Source organism: Marmota marmota, unplaced genomic scaffold (assembly GCF_001458135.2).
Source record: "Marmota marmota marmota unplaced genomic scaffold, marMar, whole genome shotgun sequence".
Lineage (NCBI taxonomy): Eukaryota > Metazoa > Chordata > Mammalia > Rodentia > Sciuridae > Marmota > Marmota marmota.
In genome coordinates, this window is record NW_025999853.1 from 42,904,920 (window position 1) to 42,919,803 (window position 14,884).

Here is a 14,884-nt window from a genome sequence, read left to right on the forward strand (position 1 = left end):
TGGCATCAACACAGCACTTTGTTCATATGTAGTAGTGGGCATACAATATAATTTGTGAATGGAAGGAGGAAAAAACAACAAAAAAAATTATCTTTTAACTGTGGAATGGAAATGCATTCCACAGTTAAAAGATAAATAGAAGACATGTCCATAGTCAGTTGCAAGATTGAAAAAAAAAAGTTTTTATATGAAATGGTTTCACAAATTGATCAACATTAAATTGGTTATTATCTTCTTTTGTTGAAAACACAGGCAATCTTAATCCATTTTAAGGTTGGACAAACTGAGTTTCAGAGAAAAGAAGAAAATCGGGGAAGGACCACTGTCTCATCACTTCTTGTCCATTAATGACCAATTTTTGAGTCAGTCCAGACACAGAATAAATGGAAATCATCTGCCAAAAACTACAAAAATAAAACTACCCACATTCCTTCATTATTGATGAAGGCACACCTAACAATCATAAAAGATTTCCTTTGCATGACTGAATTCTCTCTCACTCAAAAACAAAGGTAGGAAGTCTTCAGGTACACCAGTTACACAAATCAGTGGAGATTAACTTGTTAGAAACATAAACTGGTCCACTAACAACTTATTATCAGTGAGAGGCATGTAAGTACAAACAAAAAGTAGTTTTATAAGGAGAAGAAAAGTACACATTTCTTCAAAAATTCATCTGGCCGTATTCGGCTTCCAAAGTAAAAATAGCATTATAATGATAACCAAAAGTGTCTTATTAGTCTCGTGCCATATGTGGCTTTTTCATCATTGACACTCTTGACACTTTTTGAATTTTTTCCTTCTGATCCCGATGAATAAGATCATCTTTTCCATTAATGCAAGCCCGAAACAATTCATTGAGTCACCCCTCAAAACAAAAGTGAGATCCATTTGGATTCTTTCCTCCAAGACAGAATTGATGTAACCCATTTCCACATATTCATCAGAGATGCTTGTTATGCCAGCACTGCCTGCATTCACAACTAAACAGAGAGAAAAGTGACATCTAACACTTACAGAGCTTTGAATAGCAAGGCCAAGAGTCTTGTGATCTGCGTTTTGAGTGCATTGCAGCCATCTTTTAAAGTTTCTCTGCTTTATCATACCAGTTTTGAGTAGTGCTGTTTCCCACTCCCCAAGCTCTTTAGAGATTTAGTATTTCTCTCTGATGAAAGAAAAGAAGTTTTTAGAACAAAAAGAGGTGATCTCAGGTTTCCCTCTTCAATGTTAGAATTTCCTTTTATTCCTCTGCAAAAATCAAATGAAGTGAACATCAACAATTCTTATGGAAATTCATTACTAAATTGATCTTTTTAATTTTCTCTGGAAAGGCCTTTAATGCTATTAGAAATGGAACAAATACAGTCTACCTGTCATGAAGTACTACAATTATTGAAAATTTAGAATATAATTATGATACCATATAGCTTACAGCATTACTCATCCAAACATAGCTAAAAACAAAAACAAAAACTCATGTAGTGACTTTTAAAAATATCATAAAGTCCAGATCATTCCCCAAGTCAATTACATCAGAAGGCCTGGGAATGTAGCCCAGGTATTGGTAATTTATAAAATCATCTCTGGTGATTCTCCTGTGCCACCAAGAATGAGTACAGAAGTATTGTTACGAAGATCAGAGTAGAGGGTTTTACTTTAAATTTGTTTAAAGTGAGCACTGAGCACAAACAAACCAATCAATGCATTTAATTTTCATGACAACTTATCAGGTAGATACTAATTTCATTTACATTTGATAGATAAGAAAACTAAAGCAGACAAGTGGGCAATTTGCCAAAGATCCCCAGAAACAGTAAGTGACAGAACTAGGATTGACATCTGGCTGCAAATTCCATACTCAACTTGAGTGTTGGCCTGATTCTCCCAGAGAAAAGATACCTTAATAAAATGCATAGGACTAGAGGCCATGGTGGTGCCTGCTTGTAATCTCTGTGAATTGGGAGGCTGAGGCAGGGGGATCTAAAGTTTGAGGCCTGCTTCAGCAACTTAATGAGGCCCTAAGCAACTTAGAGAGAACCTGTCTTAAAATAAAAATAAATAAATAAAATAAAAAGGGCTGGGGATGTAGCTCAGAAGTACAGTGCTTCCTGGTTTAAATCCTTAGTACCAAACCAAACCAAACCAAACATGGGCCTCAGGTTTAATGAGTTTCAACAACACCTGTGTATATCTGCATAACCACCATCCAGAACAAGATTGAGAATGTTTTCTTGGTTTTGAGATTCATCCATGTTGCTCTCTCTCTCTCTCTCTCAACTAAGAAGTAGACTGGGATAAATAAAGCAAAATCTGTTTATGCAGTCACTTGTACAGGGAAGGGGCTGTGCAGGATCTCATGCATGAGAGGTAAGTGCTCTTCCACTCAGCTATATCCTCAGCACTTTTTTATCTTTTATTTTGTATTTTGAGACATGTCTTGTTTAGTTGTCCAGACTAGCCTCGAACTTGCAATCTTCCCGCTTCAGCCTCCCCAAGTCTCTGGGATGGCAGGTGTGTACCAATGTTTGGTTTATCCCGTCAACTGTTGATGAATATTTGAGTTTTTCCAACTGGGCGCTCTTATGAAGATGGCTACTATGAATATTCTTTTTATATATATATCTTTATTTTTTGTTTATTTATTTTATGTGGTGCTGAGGATGGAACCCAGGGTCTCTCTCGTGCGAGGCAAGCGCTCTACCACTGAGCCACAACCCCAGCCCCTGAATATTCTTTTTCAAGATTTTATATGTTTTATTTCTCTTGGCTAAACACATCAGAGTAGAGCTGCTAGATCATAGGGTAGATACACATCTACCCTGATGAGAAGCTATCAGATGATTTTCCATTTATATTCCCATCAGCAAGATGTATTCCAGAGTTCCTTTTAGGAACTGCATGCTGCAATTTTCATAATGCATTCATCCAGAAGAAGGTGAAGTCTGAAATTTGACAAGGACTTTTTGACCAACAAGGACAAAAAAAAAAAAAAATAGAGAAAAAGAAAAGTAAACACAAACACCATCACCAACAAAATAGGTGTTTGTCTTAGAGCAATATATTGGGTACAATAGTTCTTCTGAACATCAAGACAGAAAAAACACAGGAGCAAAAACACCACATATACACATACCCTGACTTGAAGATTCACTGCATATTCTAGCACAGAGACTGCACTCTGGCTCTGTAAATTCTCAAAGTAAAGAATCAGTAAGGAGACTGTGAACTGCTGAATCACGTTTAACCCAGTTGTTTTCAAGGACCCCCAGTTCTTCAAAATAAGAAATGGGATAAGAAGCACAAATGCATATGATGTTGCCAATGTTACGGCATTAGCAGAATGCAGATGCAAATTGCCTTTGAGAAGAACAGATCTAATGCACTGTATATGTATCTTACCGGACAATAAGGTTTTAAGCTTGGGACATGGATGGAGAAAGCAGAGGAAAAGTTTTCATTCTGGGCTTAGGGTTGAGTGTGAATTAAATATCAAAACGGGGAGTGCAAAAGACAAAAGGACCGGACTTCTGTGATTAGGTTAAGGGAGAGTGGGGTCAGACCCAGGGGATTTGCTTTTTCACATGTCAATGTGAGGAGGCTGTCTCCGTTGATTGGTTGGCCTGCTGGTTGGCAACAGCATAAAGTCAGCAATTAGCCAATAAATATTTATGAAGTTCCTAATCTGGGCCAGCCGGAGCTGCACGAGACACCAGGACATAGTGATATTCTGACAGATGCAGTGTCTGCTCTTGCGAAGCTTGCAGTCTCCCAGGGATGTGCAGCTGCTTACAAACAGCAAGTTCCAGAACTCTGGAAAAGGGATGGATGACTATCCAAAAATCCCTCAAGTCATGGGAGCAGAGTCTATTTAATTCAAGAATTTCAGAAAATGATATTAACCAAGATATAAAAATGAAGCATGTATATAATTGTTAAACCCCCATTACTATGTAATATATTTTGGGGTGCGTTAAATTGAGAAGAAGAATTTGAGAATTAGAAAGGTATCAGGTAGCAATGGTAGAGAAATAGAATGTAGCTCTAGATAAAAATTTTGGGTTTATTAATATACAATATGAAAAATGGGATAATTTCAAAATTACTCTCATATGTAAATCACAAGAAAGCCAGGATGATATTAGGCACGTAAACAAAAAGAGACATAAGCCCTACCCTGAAAGACACCAGAACTTAGAATTAGTAGGTAGACAAAATTGGTCCAACCAACTGGACCACTTGCAACTTAGGTGACTCTGACCAGGGAACTACCTTCTCTGAGCTTCACTTTCTTCACCTGTAAAATTGGGATGATAATGGCATTCATATCCCCCCAGGGACATTATCACACTGAATGACATAGAATAGAACAGGGCCCAATACCTGGTATAGGCTAAGAAAAGATAAATGGAAGACCTCCAACTGTCCATATTATTACTATAGACTCTCACAGTCTTTACCACTGTAGACTTCTGTAGTCCTCACAGGCTCCAAACACAGTTTGGAGAGTTGCCTAGAGTACACATGGCTATCTTATGCCTGGGGAGGAGCTTGTATCATACATCCTTGACCAAATATGACCTAAAATGTGAAGATTCAGTGCAATCTTAGGGTCTCATTCCACAGGAAAAAGTCTCTCCAAACAAACAAACAACACAAAATTGGCAAATGAAACTGTTGTGCAAGATGCATATACATTAACCTAAAGACACAAGAAAGATGAAAATGAAAGACACAAGACACCCCCAAAGGAACACAATAATTTTCTTGTAATCCCAAAGAAAATAAAATTTATGAAATGCTTTAAAAGGGACTTTGAAATAATGGTCTTAAAGAAGCTTAGAAAGATACAATATCAACAAACAATTCAATGAAATAAGAAAAATAATTCATGATCTGAATAAAAAATTCAACAAAAAGTTGGTGCACATTAGAAAGAATCAAATGAAAACCTTTCAGTGGCAGAACTGCATGCACAAAATAAAAATATAATTGAAAGCCACACAACAGACTAGATGAAGTAGAAAAAAGAATGCCTGAACTTGTAGATAGTTTTTTGAATTAACTAAGTCAGAGGAAAACAAAAAAGAATTAACATGAGCAAAGAAAGCCTATGGGATCTATGAGAGACCATGAAGTTAACAAAATTTTGCATTGTAGGAGTTACAGAGGGAGAAAAGATAGAGAAAGGCACAGTAAACATTTTTAATAAAACAACAGCTCAAAATGCCCCAAGCCTTGGGAGATATATGACGTCTAGATCCATCAAACTGAAAGAAGAACAATTAGATTCAACCCAAAGAGATCCTCTGTGAGGCACATCTTAATTAAGCTGTCAAAACTCTGAGATAAAAGCTGGGAAAATAGCTCAGTAGTAGAGTGCTTGCCTAATATGCACTAAAAGGCAAAGTAAAACAACAATAATAATAACCCCAAAACTCAAAAACAAAGACAGAATTCTAAAAGCAGCTAGAGAAAAATGTCAAGTCACATATAAAGAAACCCCCATTAGGCAAAAAAGTGTATTTTGTAGAAGAATCCTTGTAGACCAGGAGAAAATGATATATCAAAACTGCCAAAAGAAAAGAACTTCCTCCCTCCAGAATACAATACCCAGCAAAACTATCCTTCAGAATAAAAAAATTAAACTTTCTCAAATAAGCAAAAACTGAAGGAATCCATCACCATTAGACCAGCCTTATAAGAAATGCTTAAAGAATTCCTACATCTAGAAGCAAAAGGAAGATAACGATCATCATGAAAATATGTGACAGGAGATAGCTCATTTGCAGAGTGATACACAAATGAGACAAAGAAAAGAACCAACACCAAGCACAAAAAAATTAACAATAAAAGGAAAAAAGAACAAAGGACATACAAAATAACCAAAAACAATTCAAATGATAGGAGTCATCTATCAAATAATAATCTTGAATGCAAATGGACTAAGTTATCCAATCAAAAGATGTAGAATAGTGGTTATCAGAGGCTGTGGGGAGGGATCTGGGGATGGGAAAAGGATGGTTAGCAGGTGAAGAGTGAAGTCCGATAGGAGGAAGACTTCTGATGTTCTACAGTATAGTAGGACACTATGACTGACAACAACTGAATATTTCAAAATAGCAAGGAGAGAGGTTTTTGAATGTTTTAAACACAAAGAAATGATGTTACTCATTACACATTGTACATATATTGAGATATCATACTGCACTTCATGACTATATCAATTACATGTCAATTTAAAAAAAAAATGTAGTCGTAGACAGACAGAAGGCCTTTGTTTTGTTTATTTTGATGCAGTGATAAGGATCAAATCCAGTGCCTCACATGCTAGGCAAGTTCTCTGCCCCTGAGCTACAGCCCCAGCCCAACCTGTCAATTTTTTAAATATATTTTGTTTTAAAATCATTCTTATTCATTTCCTTTTTCTCTCACTTGGCTTTCCTTCCTTCTCTTCTGCCCTTTGCTACAATTTTCTTCTTTTTTGAGGCTAACATGTTGATGAGTGTGCAAACTAAGTAACAAATTCTCAGTAAATGTTAGTAGTATGTTCCTCTACGTTTTTTTTTTTTGTACCAAGGATTGAATTCTGGGGCACTTAACCCCTGAGCCACATCCCCAGCACTTTTCATATTGTATTTTGAGAAAAGGTCTTGCTAAGTGGCTCAGGGCTTCACTAAATTACCAAGGTTGGCTCGGAACTCATGATCCTCCTTGCCTCAGTCTCCTGAGCCACTGGGATTACAGGGATGTGCCACTGTGCCTGGCCCGCCTCCACTTTTCTTTGCTATAACACTTTTCCAGAAAATTTGAATTCTAGGACACATAAAGTGGTATAAGATGTCACTTATAAATTTTGATTTTTACATTGCAAATATATCATTCTGTCATAATTTTAATAATGAAGCTATTAAATGTACACAGTATTCATTTTGTCTTCTTCTAGAAATTCAACTTAAAACCCTCCTCAAAGTTAAGATCCAGCTGGGCTTGGTGGCACACGCCTGTAATCCTAGCAGTTTGGAAGGCTGAGGTAAGAGGATTACGAGTTCAAAGCCAGCCTCACTAACTTATCAAGGTGCTAAGCAACTCAGTGAGACTCTGTCTCTAAATAAAATAAAAATAGGGCTGAGGATGTGGCCCAGTGGTTCAATCCCCAGTATCCCCCCCCCAAAAAAAACCCATTAAGATCCCATACACCTCATTTGTTTTTCCAAATAACCATAAAATGTAAAGGCCTAGCATTAACCTACTATGATGAGATACTAAGTCACTGATATTCTAAGCAAATAGTTAATAATAAAATAAACATATAATGTCCACAGTGGATTCACCTTGAATTTGAGTGCTGGTATCATTTGCATCCAACATAACCTATCTTTAGTTTTAGGAAAGAAACAGTGGGCCACTTATTCTAAAAGAGTTTCTGCTAATAAGTCAGGATCAAGGTAACAAATCACACCACTTTAGCTCATCTGTTCTTGTGAGCCTCATGGACACATGGGATAACACCCAAAGCAGTGTCAGTCATCCCTCCTATACCAGGGTAAAATGAGACTGCTTAAGAGCTATAAATAGCCATCAACCAGATGGCATGGCTTGGCTCAAGTTGTGATCTCATCTTTTTAAACAAAAAATTTAAATTAATTCATTCCTTAATTCAATCATCCACTTGGCAAATATATATTATCTCAATACTATGTGCCAGCGCCTGCCAGGCACTGGCAAGACTGTGCCCAGAGATAAGCACTCTCTTGGAGATATTCATACGTTTCACTGGTTTTACATCCTCAGACTGGTTGTCAAGAACCAAGTCACAAAGCAACCAAGTAACCTCCAGGAGGATAGGTGATCTCCCTGGGAATTCTTCAAACTGCTCCCCTCCCAATTATCAATAAAAGATGGTATTAACATGAGAGCAAAGTTAGGAAAGTCCCCAAACACCTAAGGAATAAAGTATGTAAGTGTGAATTTACTCACGATGTATTCTATGTTGTCAAAATGACAGCAAATATTATTTTTGAAAATCATACAATAATTCAGCTGTTGGTCAGGTTAAAAATTCTGATGTTCCTCCAAAAATTCTTCATGTAATGCCTAAATTAAATGTTCTATTAAATTATGGAATTAGGAAACATATTATAATCTCAAAAAGTTAATGGAGAATCTATTTGTGATCTGCTTTATCCTTCATGGAATAAAGTTAGGGTTATGTGCTTTATAGAAACCTAACTCATCCATAATTGAAGCCAACAGAATGATGATACCCACTTTCTATAAGGCTTAATTAAAGAATCTAATAAACCGAAAGACCTCAAAATTAAAACTAATGTGGCCACAAAAATCTAAAGACAAAGGTTTTGGAGCTCTCCCACTTTTCAAGTGACTTCCTACTGAAATTAACAAATTTTTGTCAGTTGTCATCTATACTTCTTGTATAAAATTAAGGAATTCATAAAGAAACTTATCAAAGTGTCTCACTTAGCCTAATAGGAGAGGAAATTATCTTGATTAAATATGCAACCAAGGAATTTTTAAATGGGCATTTGGAGGTAGATAATTTTGATTACAGAGATGGAAGAAGGCTAGCTATTAAATACCATCTTAATTATATACAGAAATAGCTATAATCTCAAACTTTTTTTCTGTTATATAAAACCATGTAAAATTTATTTGATATGACTGGTTAAAAAATTTGTTATAGAACTATTTCCTCATCCTAATTACCTCTTAAATTACATAGTGCCAAATTAAAATACTAAAGTGTGAACAAATGATTTAGAAGGCTTTATAAAATGATGTTGTAAGAATGGAAGAATATAAAGTAACAGCTGGGTGTGGTGATGCACACCTGTAATCTCAGTTATTCAGGTGGCTGAGGCAGGAGGATTGCAAGTTCCAATCCAACCTGGGACATTTAGGGAGACCATCAGCAACTTAGGGAGAACTTGCCTCAAAATAAAAGATAACAAGGGCTGGGGATATGACCCAGAGGTTAAGCACCCCAGGGCTCAATTCCCAATACCAAAGGGAAAGGGAGAGAGAGAGAGAGAGAGAGAGAGAGAGAGNCTTTGAAATGACCAAAGAGGAAAGAGGAGGAGGAGAAGAAGAAGGAGGAGGAGGAGGAGATGATTATGAAGTAACATGAATACGATTCTATCTACCTATTTATGTCTACCTACCTACTAACCTGTCTACCTACCCACCTATGTCTTTATAAAGTATGTTACCAAAAATTGAATAGAGTAACATGAATACAATTCTCTCTCTCTCCCCAAACCCCTGCTCTGTTTACCTTTCTACCTACCTACCTATGTATTTAGAGATAGAAAATATGTTACCAGAGAAAAAAGTGGCACTGTTTGCTTCCATTTTAGGAAAATAATACATATAGATACAGGTAAAAGAGTTGTAAGGTATTGCAAATCATTAATGGTACTTACCTTTGAATGTTAGGATTATCATTTACTTTATGGATTGGTCAGCATAAGATGTCAGACTTAAATAGATGAGTAGGAAATGTGATACAAATTCTTCTCTTTTTTACCACCAGTGAGATGGCCTAGCACAGATGTTACCAAATGATCTTACTGTCATCCTGTGTATTCTCATGGTTGATCTACTTTCTAAATAGGATCTCACTAAGGTCTAGTCCCATGGTCCAGAGCAAAGGCTTAGTGCTTACTACTATTCCCTTTTACACCTGGGCATTTGCTTTGGATTCATGAATAGGATATTATCAGTTGGGTTAAAGTTCTGTCCACTAATTCCTTAAACTGGATCAGATTAGAAATCAAGATTCCTTTGATTATGAGTAATTAAATCTTGACTTCATCTATGATGAACAGTGGATGCACTGTAATGACTGCTAAGGAAGTCTAAAATGGAACAAGGATACTTTAAAAGCAAGTTTAAAAGGATCTATTATAATCAAAATGTATTTCTCTTATAAAATATATATATATATATATATATATATATATNGGTGGGGCTTCTGGGAGGCAAAAGATAATTGTGTACCTGAAGCTTTTGGAAAGCTTCAGTAGTGGTCATTTTCTTCTTTTATTTGAGAGTTGAGAGTGACAATACTAGATGTCTTTTATACCAGTTTGTGATTATTATAAATTCAAGTGATTATTAAGGATGTTGTTAACAATACAGTGAGCAAATATAGGCACATCATCTTTTCTTTTTTTACATATTCTGAGGTGTCATCAGTAATCAGGTATATTTAAAGCTTCTCTGAGTGCATGTGTTTATGTATACAGCTTCACTTGGGAAGAGGAGACTGAAAAAGACTGGAAAGATTTGAGTCTATCTAGGACTGCCTCTGTGCTGAAAAATGGGTGGTCAAAGTTATGTAGTTGGGGCCGGAGGTATAGTGCATTGCTAGAGCACTTGCCTGTCATGCACAAGGCCCTGAGCTCAATACCCAGCATCAAAAACAATAATAATATGAAAAGGAAATAAAGTAACTTTCTCTTTTTTACCAAGAGTGTTGTGTATACCATGTTGTGGAGTTTTAGCAACGATAAACAGGCTATCTATCACAGACTCCACTTTAACTTTTTCTCTATTCTTGTGTTTGTTCACAGCGCCCTTCATAGCTGCCATGATATAGTTTTACGAAGAAGCTACTTGGGAAGCTGGGGCTTTAGTATTGTAGGAGGATATGAGGAGAACCATACCAATCAACCTTTCTTCATTAAAACCATTGTCTTGGGAACTCCTGCTTATTACGATGGAAGATTAAAGTGAGTGGTGTTCTCATTAATGATGGAGTTTGTGTTTGTTAAGCTAGACATGTTCTAACCCAGGGTTTAGTACCCAGTTCAGCCTGCTCTCCATTTTTGTAAATAAAGTTATTGCAAAACAGCCATGCTTATTTATTGATAACGTCTATGGCTGCTTCCATACAGACTTGAGTTGTTGTGACAGAAACCATATGACTGAAACTTTGTGTGATTCATAAAACCTATAATATTTACCATGTTTCCAGAAAACATTTGCCAACCTTGTCGAGGCCGGAGTACTATTTTTACTAACTTATCTCTTAAAAGCTGTATTTTATTAATCTAATGACCAGAACTGAACCTGAGTCATTTGATTGAATATATTGTGACATGATGACAATCTCTGAGCAGTTTTTCCACACAGACTACTTAGGTTTAGTCCTGTCATTAGATGACTATTTTATTTTTCTACCTGAAACATCAGGCAGATATTTATAAGAACTCCATGAGGGAGGTTTTTTTTTTTTTTTTTTTTAAACCAAGGATTGAACTCAGGGTCACTCGACCACTGAGCCGCATCCCCAGCCCTATTTTGTATTGTATTTATAAACAGTGTCTCACCAAGTTGCTTAGCACCTCACCATTGCTGAGGCTGGCTTTGAACTTGCGATCCTCCTGCCTCAGTCTTCCCAGCCGCTGGGATTACAGGCGTGCACCACCATGCCCAGCCAAATTATTATATTTGAGCAATATATACTGTACCTCAATACTGATTCACTTGACCAATGTTCATTAAATGTTTTCTATGTATCAGACTGAGGATAGATAGAACAGTGAACAAAACAGAATCTTATGGACCTCATAGAGTTTATATTCTGGAGAAAGAGAAAGATACTAGTAACTATGCAAATACTCATAACTATGCAAATATGTAAATATATACTATGCTAAGTGCCATGAAAGAAAAGTGTGAAATTATATTTTTTAAGAACACATAACTAGGAGCCTACCCTAGCAATAGCAAGTGGCTTCTCCAGGGAACTATAATTTGAGCTCAAATCCAAAGGATGTGTTACTTAGAATTATAGTCCAGGAATAGCCTGTACAAAGGCTGAGGAAGGGAAGGACTGGAACTTTCAAGGAACTATGAGATGATCAGAGAGGAGGGAATGGCTAGAAATGAAACCAGAGACATGGGCAGGGGAACTGCTCATCCATGGCTTTTTCTTTTCTTTTCTTTTCCCTGCCAATCTATCACTGATCCAACCTCAGTCCTTAATTTTTTTTTTTAAACCCTGAGACAGAGTCTGGCTAAGATGCTCAGGCTATGCTCAAACTTGAGAGCTTCCTGCCTCAGCCTTCTGAGTATGTGGGGATTATATGTGTGTGCTATATCTCCCAGCTCAGGGCCTTTTGTTATATTGTGGATGTATCATAAAGTAAAAAACATTCCTTTGAAAGGGTTTGAACTTGGAGGTTCAAAGTGAGCTGGCTGCAAAGTGGACATTGGGTTGGGGAAACCAATTAGGAGGATATGGCGGCATTCGCGGCATTCATAGCCATGACCTGGCACTAGTCGCTGGCACTAGGTTGGCTGTGGTAGAGATAAATATATATTCTCCATAACAACAACAACAACAACAAAACCTGTTTATTTTCTCCCTAATGCTGTTGTTCCCCTCAGTGTCCTTCCCATTTTCAGTTAATGGACTTAAATTCTCTGTTATTTGTTCCTAAACCAAGATGCCACCCATTACTTCTCTTTCTCTCATACCTCCAACCAAACAAACTGGTATTACCGCCATATTATCTCAAACAATGCCAGAATCCACCTCTAACCCTTCTCACTGACCGCTGACAAAAGCCAGAACACACAGCTCTTATCTTTGGATTGTCCCTCATTTCTGTGGTCCCATTCTTATTGTCTCCTTGAGTCCATTCACATAGAAGTCAAAGTGTGATTTTTGAAATCTTAATCAAATCCTATTTGCCTTTATAATAGCCTTCACATAACTCTTGGAATAAAATCCAATGTACAGTGTCCACCATGGCATCCCAGGTCCCAGAACTAGTCTTGGCCTTCCCTCACCCTCATCTCCTTGGCTCACCTCTTCTTGTTTGGGGTGTGTGTGTGTGGGGGGGGGGGTACCAGAGATTGAACTCAGGGGCACTCGACCACTGAGCCACATCCCCAGCCTTATTTTGTATTTTATTTAGAAACGGGGTCTCACTGAGTTGCTTAGCAACTCACAACTTTGCTTTTGCTGAGGCTGGCTTTGAACTCGCAATCTTCCTGCCTCAGCCTCCGGAGCTGCTGAGATTACAGGCGTCACCACCACCCCAGGCTTGGCTCACCTCTTCTAATCACACTGCTCTCTTCCTGCTTTATAGACACCTCAGGAAAGTTTCAGTCTCTGAAATTCTGCCTTGGAATATTCTACCACCACAGTCATGCACGGTTAGCTCTTTCATTCAGGTTTCTGTCCAAAAGTCACCTCCTCAGAGGCTCAGTCTCATTAGTTATCTGGAAAATGTCAATGAAGACAAAAATGAAACATGATCTTACGCCCAGTAGACTGGGAAAAATAATTAAAATGTGTTATAATACCTAGAGCTGATAACAAGTGGATCAACTGGAACTCTTAATCGCTTGTGGGTGGGAATGCAAACTGGTACCACTCCTTTGGAAAACAATATGATAATCTCATATGAAGTTGAACATTGATATATCCTATGACCCAGCAATTCCACTCCCAGAAACTGGCCATGGAGAAACTCCAGTACATGTACATCAGCAGACACATACACGAATTTTAGCAGCACTGTTCAAACAGCAAAAAGCTGGAAACAACCCAAATATCCATCAACGAGGGTATGAATCAATTGATTTTGCACATTCACACAACAGAACATAATTCAGCTGTTAAAGTGAATTAACTATAGCAACATGCCACAGCGTGGAGCAATGATACCATTTTTACAAATCCAAACAAACAATACATAGGGCTTAGTGTAACGCTAATTTTTAAATTAAAGATGAGAAAGATACACAGGACATTTAGGAATTAGTTACTTCCAAAGATAGGCAGGTAGAAGGGATGGGGAAGGTACAGGAAGGTGCAACAGAATCAATAATGCTTAATTTTTAGACTAAGTGATAGGTTCATTGGTGTTACTCTGTTATGCTTCATAGTTTGAACACCATAGTATGTGTATGTTAACTGTTAATAAGAAAAATTAAACTAAAAGGTAATAACTGAGCACAGATAAGGAAAAAGTAACTACTGAAGGCAACTTTCCCCTGCTAAACATAATAATAGCAACCGCACCTCTTCTTTGGACTTCAGTTTTCTTTATAGCACATATCACTACCAAAAGTATATGAAAAAGTGTATACACACACACACACACACACACACACACACCATGTTAATCTTCTTTAAGTCTCTCCCACTAGAATGTAAATTCCATAGCTGTGGGATCTCTGTCATTCTTGTCCACCACAGTGTTCTCAGGTCTCAAAGGGTACGTAGAATACACAGTAAATGTTTATGGAATGAATGAATAAATAGGTGAAGGAATGGCCTAGAAGGTACAAGCAAAGTACTACAGCATAAAAGCATTCTGAAGTCTGAAATCTCCAGGTTCAAACCCAAGCTCTAAAATCAGTCTTCTTAACTGGGTGACCTTAAAGGAAATTACTTCTCTTGAATCTCAGATTCCTTATTTATAAAACCAGGTAAGGGGGTGGTTGTGATGATTACAGAAGGACTTTAGCACTTTGCCCAGCAAAGGCTATTATTATTAGGCAAAAACAACATAATTTCCCCATAAAAGATATCCTTTCTTGGTGGCTTGAAGCTATTTGAATTTTTCAGGCAGTTTTTCTATGACCAATTTCCTCCACACCCAATTTTGAAACATGGACCAATTTGGGATGCTATAGTTATTTCTGCAGTTTGGTCAGACTACAGAGATGTACCAGGAAATCTTAAAACCACTAAATTTCCAGTGTGTCTGCGGTAGCCACCAGCTTACAAGAACAGCAAGGTGAGAACAGTAACAATACACCTGCTGCTCATTGAGGGTGCTCTGCATGATAAATGACACAGATATATCTTCTCATTAATTTCTCCAGCTTGCTTGGGAAGCTG

At 37.3% G+C, this 14,884-nt stretch overlaps 1 protein-coding gene across 3 annotated transcripts in view; it reads right to left on the reverse strand.

Moving 5' to 3' along the window:
- Positions 1-14,884, reverse strand: part of Srgap1 (SLIT-ROBO Rho GTPase activating protein 1) — a 283,699-nt gene that overhangs the window by 202,656 nt on the left and 66,159 nt on the right. The gene's annotated exons all lie outside the window — the stretch shown is intronic.